The sequence below is a fragment of the Triticum aestivum genome, chromosome 7A, assembly GCF_018294505.1.
Source record: "Triticum aestivum cultivar Chinese Spring chromosome 7A, IWGSC CS RefSeq v2.1, whole genome shotgun sequence".
NCBI lineage: Eukaryota > Viridiplantae > Streptophyta > Magnoliopsida > Poales > Poaceae > Triticum > Triticum aestivum.
The window spans coordinates 206500202-206511223 of record NC_057812.1 but is presented as its reverse complement, the minus strand read 5'-3'; the positions used below and the strand labels follow the sequence as shown (position 1 = coordinate 206511223).

Sequence of the window (11022 nt, the reverse complement as noted above, 5' to 3'; positions counted from 1 at the left end):
TGTCGAAAAGGAAGAAGTGTCATAGTCGGCGTAGTCGATCACGGGGGCATCATCGGCCTCGGGGTCTATCGGAGAGAAGAGGGGGGGGGAGGGGACAGTAAATTTAAGCACACAGATGCAACACTAAGCATGAAAAGACGATATGCAGAACTAGGGTCGACCTATCGTAGTGCTGCACGAAATAGGTGAAGGGGGAATTCAACCGGGAATGTATTCCCGGTTTCGGACCGTGTCAGACAGATGACCAGAGGGGGAATGTTCCATGTTCAGATAGTTAGAGGCATCTAACAGGTAAACGGACCGGGTATTCGGATTCGTTGGATTTTTCTGAGCAACTTTCATATAAAAAACATTTTCATCATAGCTACGGTTTATTTTCTAGGAATTTCCAAAGTTTTAACCATTTTTCTAAATTGTTTAACTCAAATTTTATTACAGAAATACATTTGTTACCCTATGTGTGTCTAGCCATAGTGTATGACTAGTGGTCCAAGTAGTGCTGAGTCAGCTAGGTCAATAGCAGTTGACCAATCAACATTGACTGGTCAACAAGGTCAAGGGGACCCACATGTCATCCTCTCTGGAATTTTAACACTAGTTTATCATTATTTTGAAAGTAGTGGGCTCCAACTGTCATTGATACAAAAGGGTAATTAGAGGGGGGGTTAGTTTGACAGTGGGTTAGCCCCTGATTAACAAGGGCAGGGCCCGCTGACAGTGGCCCAGGGGCGGCTGCAGTAGCCGGCTAGCCACGCTGGGCCGCATGCGCGCGACCTCTGGTCGAAGCCAGGGCGCGGCAAGGCCGACCGGCCGGGACTCCGGCGGGCGTGGCACCGGCAGCCGGTGGCGGGCACGGCCGCGAGCACAGTAGGGCGAGCAAGCGATGGAGGGCTGTGGGGGCACGGTGAACTGGAGGGGAGGCGGGGGTGGTTGCAGGAGTGCGGGGCGAGGGCCGGCGCGAGGCAAGGCTTGGCGGGCGCGTGCCTGGGCGCAGCCGGGCCACAGGGTGGGTGGGGTAGCAACGACACATAGCGGGGCGAGGGTGCAGCCGGCGGAGCAGCCTCGGCGGCGAGCAGCAGCAGGGCAAGCGGTGGCGGCAAGCAACGGTAGAAGAGGCTGCGAGCGGCGAGCGGGAGGTGAGGAGCACGGGTGAGGAAAGCCGCAGACAGCGGCAGCAGCGCGGGGTGCAGCCGGACATCGGCCGGAGCAGGCAGGCGCGCGATCGGGTCAGCGGCTGCGGGCGGCTGCGGGCGCAGGACGGAGCGGACAGGGGCGCAAGAGACGCAGACCGGGCATAGGTCCGGCGGCCTATGTCAAGAGGAAAACGGGAGGAGGAGCAGGGGAACCGGAGGAGGGCTCACTACGAGAAGGTCGTGGATGAGCTCGAGGGGGTTGGGGACGGCCGGAGCTCGCGGTACGATGGCGAGATGGCGGCGGTCGAGGTTGGTGGAGCCGGTCGATGCCGTCGTTGTGGTGCTGCTCCCGACGAACGGTGACTCGAGGAAGACGCGGTGGTCGACGGGGGTCCGCCTGGACAACTCCTCCAACGCCGGGGAGTACGCAGGCCACGGCAACGGCGACGACACACACGGTCACAACGCGATCTCGCGAGCTCGTTTTCAAGCGGAAGGAGAGGGGGCACAATGGGGAAAGAGAGGGGATCAGATGCGCTCGATCTAGGGTTCCCAAGGGACGTTCTTAAAGGGCTGGGGGTACTGTGATGTGCGTGGCGGCCATCTAGCCGTGGTGGCCATGGATGTGCAGCACGCACATGTCCCTGCCTCCTCCCCTGTTGAGAGATAGGAGAAGGCCTTAGGTGGGCTGGACTTTAGACTGTAGCATTGGGCTATAAGTGAACAGTGCTCATTTCTATCCCCTTTACATTTTCTCCAGTGTTTTGCATTTAGAATTCATACCAAATAAATTTAGTCGATTAAGAAACTTGCTACATAAATATTAGTCATTATTTTGGAGAGTCCCGCAATGTTTCAAGTCAAATGGAAAATACATAAACATTCGTTTATTTTGAAAAGGGTATTTTTGTTGTTTCTGAACCACTTTATATTTTACTAGGGATTAATTGGTGAGTCAAATGATGTTGGTTCAACATGTTAAAAGATCAGGGGAATTTATACTAAATTTTGAACATTTTAGTTTTATACTTTGGAGAAATAAATATTTGACTTGCAATTTAAATTTGAATTTGACTTTGATTTTTGGACAAGTGGCAAGTTGCATAGTAATCATGATGATATGGCCACCATTAGGGGGGATTACTGTAGCAAGATTCTCGAGGTGTTACATCCAATCTAGGAGCAACGAATGTTTTACTAGCATGTTCTTTAGCAAAGACAAAAGGATTCCGGCTTTGGTTCTCTCATGAATAATGTTCAAAAAAAATCGGTCGATGCAGCGATTTATCAGTACTCGGTGGGTGAACGAAAAGATTATGCCATATCATCACCGTTTATCATTTGGGCCAATTTATTGCTCTGATAAGCGATTTATCGGGAATCTATCGATAAATCAGACCTATTCATAGCACTATGTGTGTAAGAAATATGTTTATTTGTGTTTTGTGTGCCTTGTTATGTAATATGTACAACTATCCTATTTTGTTTGTCATTGGACAAGGATTCAAAGGCAAAAAATCAAAGTAACACTTCTGTCCAATATTATTTTGTGTTGGATATAGCATATTTTAGTGCTGAAAACCAGGGATTTGTAAAAAATGTCCGATTAATGGTCAAGTGGTCATAAAATCGATTAATCGTCTAATTTTGGATTAATCCCCAATCCCTAGCCGACCGAGACGCTAATAATAATCGATATCCGCAACATGTCATGATTAGGCTCAATACTCACATGAACATTCGACCATAAGCTCCCCTCTGAACTCAGCAATCGGGTTCTCCTGCATAGATTGAAGGGGGTTGAACCGATGAGAGCATCGGGGGATTATGCAGCACAACTTCTATATTGAAGAAGCGTGCACAATATTGTTGATTTGGACTCTAGCATTGGCACGCTTGCCTCATAGGAACATTGTGCAGTCGCCGCCAGAAGCGGCACCACACTATCACGTGCGGACGGACCTGTGCTGGATGTGCTACATGCAAGATTGTGGAGAGGCAGTCGGCCAGTAGGTGAGTGGGTTTTGATCGAATGGGTGGAAGTACACTAAGAATTTGATGGGTAGAATTTAGTGAGCGAGTAGTCGATGATAATTTGGTCATCCAGATTTTAGCATGTCTAGCCGGACGTACTATTAAAGCGTACACATGTCCTATACTCCAATACCAGATGAAACTTAGTGCTACATGACAAGAAGTATCTAGTACTCCCAACCTTGGATGTTCCCATGCTCCCATGTTTAAAAATATATATTCAATATTTCAGAAAGTTCTAAGACTTTTAAGAATGTTCATAAGACATGTGCCTACAATCACTATTTTTTTTTAAATCTACCCTCGAAACATATAGAGAAACAAGGCATCTAAATGTGGTTTTTTGCTTGTCTTTTGGTGACACTAATTGTCCTATTTCTTTTTAATTTGTCAATGTGTATTTTGATTGGATTGCAAAAATTACGGGCATAAACACATGTCTCATGAACATTCACACTTTCTTTGAATTTTTTGAAACATAAATATCAACCTTTTATACATGAGAGTACCAAGGCCTCCTTTGGTTCATATTTTTTTGAGCATCAGTACAGACACAAACGCTCATATACACGCGCATACACTCACCCCTATAAACGCATACACGCACACCCTACCCCTATGAGCATCTCCGGGAGACTGAGCCGGCATATCATCTTGAGATTTACGAAGTCACCGTAGACGCCTCGTCGTCGACGGGAACGTCTCCTCCCACTGAAAGCGCATCGCCGGAAATCCTGAAATAAATTCAGAAATAATGCGAGCATCAGGATTTGAACCGTGATGGGTTGGGGATACCACTGTCCGCCTAACCATCTCAGCCACAGGTTGGTTCGCCTCCTTTGGCTCATATGATAGGAATGGAATAAATAAATTATAGAAAATAAAATGGCATGTATCTTGATTCCTACAGGGAAAACGATGTCATTTCATTCATAGGGTAAGAAAAGTTTCCATTAGATCTTACCCTTTTTTTCTTCCTTTGAAATGCGAAAGATAGGAATCAATCCTACGACAGGAACCCACAAACCTATATAATTCCTATAGAATTTTTTTATTTTAGAGCCATTTGATTTGTAGAAATCGATTCCTATTTTCATGTAGGATTGGTTTCGCTCCTTCATATTTAAGAAATTTTTAGCTCAGATCCAATATATTAATGAAAAAAATCCTATCGTATGAAAAACTAAGATACGTGCAGCTTCAGTTCCTACAACTTTTTTATTGCCATGCTATTTCCTACCCTATGAACAAAAGAAGACCTTAAATAAAAAAACTTCTTGCAAGAATCCTATCATATATAATTCATACAAAATTCCTAATATTCAAAGTTCCCAAGATTGGGAGCATTAGACATTCTGCCTGCTACAGGACTCCACTAGATTGCGGGCCCTTCTAAAAAAAACTAGATTGCGGGCCCGTGGTGTCAGATTTAGTGAGTCCACGCTCCTCATGCCACATGAATCTGCCATTATGCTGCCACTACCTATCCATTGGATCTATCGTACATGGACCGTCCGTGCTAAACACTTGTCACTGCCATATGGGCCCAAGAATCGTAATCATCAGTAGGCCCTACCTGTAGTGGACAGCCAACAGGTAGCATAATCTTCCATGAAAGAGACGAGGGGAGAGCGATTAGCTTAGGCTTTAAAAAAGAAGAGGGGGAATAACCGGAAAAAATAACGTGGAAAAACATAGCGAACTCAGAGTGGGGGATTGGATCCCTAGGCGAGGCCGGCGGCGATGGCGGCAGCTTCGGAAATGTACATTGGGAGCGTGATAAGCCTCATGTCGAAGAGCAAGATCCGGTACGAGGGCGTCCTGTACACCATCAACACCGAGGAGTCCAGCATCGGGCTCACGAATGGTGGGTGTCCCGCATCCCTTCCGTCGTTACCCTCCTTCGCTTCCTGATCGGTCGCAATTTGTGGAGCGAGTACGCAGTGCCCCACGATGTTGTTGAATTGTTGTAGATTTTAGTTTATTTTCATTTCCTTTGCTCAACTTTGTGTTGCCGGTGGTGCGAAATTTTAGTCCCCCTTTTGCAGGATTTATGTCGAAGTTGGGATTTAGGTTTTATTCCTACATCTTTTCAATTTCCAAACAAAAGCATTCTATCAATTATCTTTTAGTGAATTATTAGGTGGCGTTGGGGAAGGCGAATTCAAATTCATGAAGTTGGTGATTAGTTGAAGATTTGTTACTTATCTCTTTGTTTCCTTGTGCTTAGTAAAAGTTCATCATCTTCGGCATAGCCTAACACAATTACTTTAGTTCAACAGCGAGTCTGACTTAAATGTGGGGTGGGGGATTGTTCACAGTGATCCCGTAGTCAAGCTGTGGCGCCCCCGATTCAATCGTACACTAATCATACACGCAAACGTGTACTATCAAGATTAGGGACTCACGGGAAGATATCACAACACAACTCTACAAATAAAATAAGTCATACAAGCATCATATTACAAGTCAGGGGCCTCAAGGGCTCGAATACAAGAGCTCGGTCATAGACGAGTCAGCGGAAGCAACAATATCTGAGTGCATACATAGGTAAACAAGTTGCCATAAGATGGCTGGCACAAACTGGGATACATATTGAAAGAGGCGCAAACCTCCTGTCTGGGATCCTCCTAAACTACTCCTGGTTGTCGTCAGCGGCTTGCATGTAGTAGTAGGCACCTCCAGAGTAGTAGGAGTCATCGTCGACGGTGGCGTGTGGCTCTTGGACTCCAAAGTCTGGGCACAACAACCGGGTATAGAAAGGGGAAAAGGGGGAGAAAAGCAACCACGAGTACTCATCCAAATTACTCGCAAGCAAGGAGCTACACTACATATGTGGACTGAACTGCAGAATGCCAGAATAAGAGGGGGATAGCTAGTCCTATCAAACACTACGCTTCTCGCAGCCTCCATCTTGAAGCATATAGAAGAGAGTAGATGGTAAGTTCACCAAGTAGCATCGTATAGCATAATCCTACCCGGCGATCCTCCCCTCGTCGCCCTGTGAGAGAGCGATCACCAGGTTGTATCTGGCACTTGGAAGGGAGTATTTTCTTAAGTATCCAGTTCTAGTTGCCATAAGGTCAAGGTACAACTCCGGGTCGTCCTTTTACCGAGGGACACGGCTATTCGAATAGATAAACTTCCCTGCAAGGGTGCACCACATTTCCCAACACGCTCGATCCCCTTTGACCGGACAAACTTTCCTGGGTCGTGCCCGGCCTCGAAAGATCGACACGTCGCATCCCCACCTAGGCACAACAGAGAGGTCAGCACGCCGATCTAAATCCTATGGCGCAGGGGTCTGGGCCCATCGCCCATTGCACACCTGCACGTTGCGAGGGCGGCCGGTGAGCAGACCTAGGAACCTCCATTTCCAAGGAAGTTGCGTTACGCGGTCCAACCCGGAGCACGCCGCTCAGTCGCTGACATCACGAAGGCTTCAGCTGATACCACGACGTCGAGTGCCCATAACCGTTCCCGTGTGGTTGGTTAGTGCGTATAGGCCAGTGGCCAGACTCAGATCAAATACCAAGATCTCGTTAAGCGTGTTATTTAGAAGTAACCGCAGACGCCGACCAGGGCCAGGCCCACCTCTCTCCTAGGTGGTCTCAACCTGCCCTGTCGCTCCGCCACAAAGATCCACCCAGAGGACCGTCGGGACAAAGGGCCTTTCAGCCTCCAATCTGTCAATCACTCGCGGGTACTCTACGAGCCGACCCGTCTTTAGTCATCACATGTATCATGTATAAAATATATAATATATACCCGTGATCACCTCCCTAGTGATCACGACCCGATAGTATATCATGGAAGACGGACAAGAATGTAGGGTCACTGATGATAAACTAGCATCCTATACCAGGCATTTAGGATTGCAGGTAAGGTATCAACGACTGTAGCAACAATGACAGGCTATGCAACAGAATAGGATTAACCAAAAGCAGTAACATGCTACACTACTCTAATGCAAGCAGTAAAGAGAAGAATAGTCGATATCTGGTGATCAAGGGGGGGGGGCTTGTCTGGTTGCTCTGGCAAGTAGGGGTCGTCAACAACGTAGTCGACCGGGGCACCAGCAGCGGCGTCAGTCTCGTAGTCTATGGGAGAGAAGAGGGGGAAGAAACAATGAATACAATGCAAACAGATGCATATCGATGCATGACATGACAAGTAACGGTGCTAGGTGTGCCCTAACGCAGTAGGAGGTGATACCGACGAAGGGGGAAAACATCCGAGAAAGTATCCCCGGTGTTTCGCGTTTTTGGACAAATGAATCGGAGGGGGAAAGTTGTGTGTTTGCTATGCTAGGGATGTGTGGCAGACGAACTATGAATCCGGATTCGTCTCTTCATTCTGAGCAAGTTTCATGTACAAAGTTTTTCCATCCGAGCTACGGTTTATTTTATATTAATTTTAAAAGATTTAAATCATTTTGAGGATTTATTTAATTATTTTAAATCAACATTATCCAGAATAGTGTTTGCTGACATCATCATGATGTCAGCATGATTTCAGCAGTCAACTATGATCATTGACCGGTCAAACTAACGTGTGGGTCCTGCATGTCATACACTGCTAACTAATTAACCAATTTAATTAGTTTAATTAATAGATTAGTTAGGTTATTTAATTGATTAGGTTAATTAAACATGATTAATTAAGTTAATTAATCGATTTTTAACTAATTCTTTTTTTAAATGTCCTCGGCAGTGGGTCCCGTTCGGCAGTGGCCCAGAGGGGGCCTAGCGGGCGCTGGGGACGGGCATGCGGGCATAGCCACAACCCGCCCGTTAGCGATGCGAGGCCGGGGCCATCGGCAGCGGGGGCAGGAGGGGGGCTCGGCGAACGGCGGTGAGCAAGGAGGGGCCGGCGAGGCGCGGCGTGGCCGGTAGAGGCGCGAGGCGCGGCGGGGCAGCGGGAGCAGTGGGGCGCCGGGATGGTGCGCGGATGGGCGCCGGTGGTCATGGCCACGGTCGTAGGCAACGGCGGGCATCGCCAGGGCGTGCAACGAGAAGGCCAAGAGCAGGGCCGGTGGCGAGAGGGCGCGGTGGAAGTGGCCAGCGCGGCGGCGGCGGGCACGCGGCGGTTGCAGCAGCCGGCAGCAGCAGCAGTGGCGGCACGGTCGGGCCGGCAAGCTAGCCAGGGGCTCCGGTTACAGGGGCCATCCCAAGCGCGTGCGTGAGGGCGAGGTAGGGCACGGGCCAGTGGTGGACGGCGCCGCGGGGAGGGAGAAGGGGCCGGGGTGTGGTGAGCGGCAACGACGGACTAGCAACAGGGGACAAGGCTACGGGCGGTTGCAGGTGTGCACGCATAGGCACGTGCAGGGGGTGCAGCTCGGCGCGTGTATGGGACGGTGTGCGTGTGTGTGCTGTGGACGGCGCCGACGACAGAGGGGAAGGAAGGGAGCTCATGGCAGGTCGCAGGGAACGGGGCAGTGGGGCATGGGGAGGACGACGAGGACGACAGCGTCGGAGACGGGGAGGTAGTCCGATGAGGTGGTCCTCCAGGGGGTGCCGATGCGACATCGACGAGGTGGTTGTGATAACCCACAAGTATAGAGGATCGCAGCAGTTTTCGAGGGTAGAGTATTCAACCCAAATTTATTGATTCGACACAAGGGGAGCTAAAGAATATTCTCACATATTAGTAGCTGAGTTGTCAATTCAACCACACCTGGAAACTTAATATCTGCAGTAAAGTGTTTAGTAGCAAAGTAATATGATAGTAGTAGTAACGATAGCAAAAGGTAATGATAGCAAGCGTAATGTTTTTGGTATTTTTTAGTGGTTGTAACAATAGCAACGGAAAAGTAAATAAGCAAAGAACAATATATGGGAAGCTCGTAGGCAATGGATCGGTGATAGAGAATTATGCCAGATGCGGTTCATCATGTAACAGTCATAACATAGGGTGACACAGAACTAGCTCCAATTCATCAATGTAATGTAGGCATGTATTACGAATATAGTCATATGTACTTATGGAAAAGAAATTGCACGACATCTTTTGTCCTACCCTCCCGTGGCAGCGGGGTCCTAATGGAAACTAAGGGATATTAAGGCCTCCTTTTAATAGAGTACCAGACCAAAGCATCAACACATAGTGAATACATGAACTCCTCAAACTATGTTCATCACCGGGAGTGGTCCCGATTATTGTCACTTCGGGGTTGCCGGATCATAACACATAGTAGGTGACTATAGACTCGCAAGATAGGATCAAGAACTCTCATATATTGATGAAAACATAATAGGTTCAGATCTGAAATCATGGCACTCGGGCCCTAGTGACAAGCATTAAGCATAGCAAAGTCATAGCAACATCAATCTCAGAACATAATGGATACTAGGGATCAAACCCTAACAAAACTAACTCGATTACATGATAAATCTCATCCAACCCATCACCGTCCAGCAAGCCTACGATGGAATTACTCACGCACGGCGGTGAGCATCATGAAATTGGTGATGGAGGAAGGTTGATGATGACGATGGCGATGGATTCCCCTCTCCGGAGCCCCGAACGGACTCCAGATCAGCCTCCCGAGAGGTTTTAGGGCTTGGCGGCGGCTCCGTATCGTAAAACGTGATAAATCCTTCTCTCTGATTTTTTTCTCCCCAAAAGCAAATATATAGAGTTGGAGTTGAGGTCGGAGGAGCTCCAGGGGGCCCATGAGGTAGGGGGCGCGTCCAGGGGGCAGGCGCGCCCCCATCCTCGTGGCTAGGGTGTGGGCCCCCTGGTCTTCATCTTTTGCAAGGACTTTTTATTATTTCCAAAAAGACGTTCCGTGAAGTTTCAGGTCATTCCGAGAAATTTTGTTTCTGACATAAATAACACCATGGCAATTCTGCTGAAAAGAGCGTCACTCCGGGTTAGTTCCATTCAAATCATGCAAGTTAGAGTCCAAAACAAGGGCAAACGTGTTTGGAAAAGTAGATACGACGGAGACGTATCAACTCCCCCAAGCTTAAACCTTTGCTTGTCCTCAAACAATTCAGTTGACAAACTGAAAGTGATAAAGAAAAACTTTTACAAACTATGTTTGCTATTGTTGTCGTAAATATGTAAAACCAGCATTCAAGTTTTCAGCAAAGATTATGAACTAACCATATTCACAATAACGCTTAGGTCTCATTTTTACTCATATCAATGGCATAATCAACTAGCGAGCAATAATAATAAATCTCGGATGACAACACTTTCTCAAAACAGTCATAATATGATATAATAAGATGGTATCTTGCTAGCCCTTTCTGAGACTGCAAAACATAAATGCAGAGCACCTTTAAAGATTAAGGACTTACTAGACATTGTAATTGTAACGCCCGGATAATCATGCTACAGTAGTCCCACGTTAACGATGCCACGTCACCCCTCTCATTGTAGTTAATCTCGCGTTAGTTCAAAACCGATTCAAATTCAAATTTAAAATAAAGTTAAATAATAAAAGTTCTCAAAAGTTAAAACAAAAATGTTCGGGCGGTGCAATAATTTGCATATGTAATTATGGTGTAATAAACACATTTTTATAAAGTGCCTAAGTATTTTAAAATGAATTAAAACAGAAAAGAAAATAAATAAAAAGAAAAACTAAAACTAAAACAAAAAAGAAAAGGGGAACAAAGCCCCCCCGGCCATCTGTGGCCCAGCTGGCCAGCCCAACTAGGCAAAGGGCCAACCAGGTCGGCCCAACCGGCCACTCCCCTCCATAACCCCCCACCCACTACCTAGACCCCGACCGACACACCCCCACTCCCCCCTCCCGCAAAAATATCTCCCCCCTCTCCCCCGACTGGATCGGGATCAAGGGAGGAGACCGCCGCCGTCGCTCAGACCCCCTCGCCGGCCTGCC

General features: G+C 47.6%; 1 pseudogene; it reads left to right on the top strand.

The window, feature by feature from the left end:
* The first annotated feature begins 1310 nt into the window (after nucleotides 1-1310).
* Nucleotides 1311-11022, top strand: part of LOC123153262 (protein decapping 5-like) — an 82681-nt pseudogene continuing 72969 nt past the window's right edge.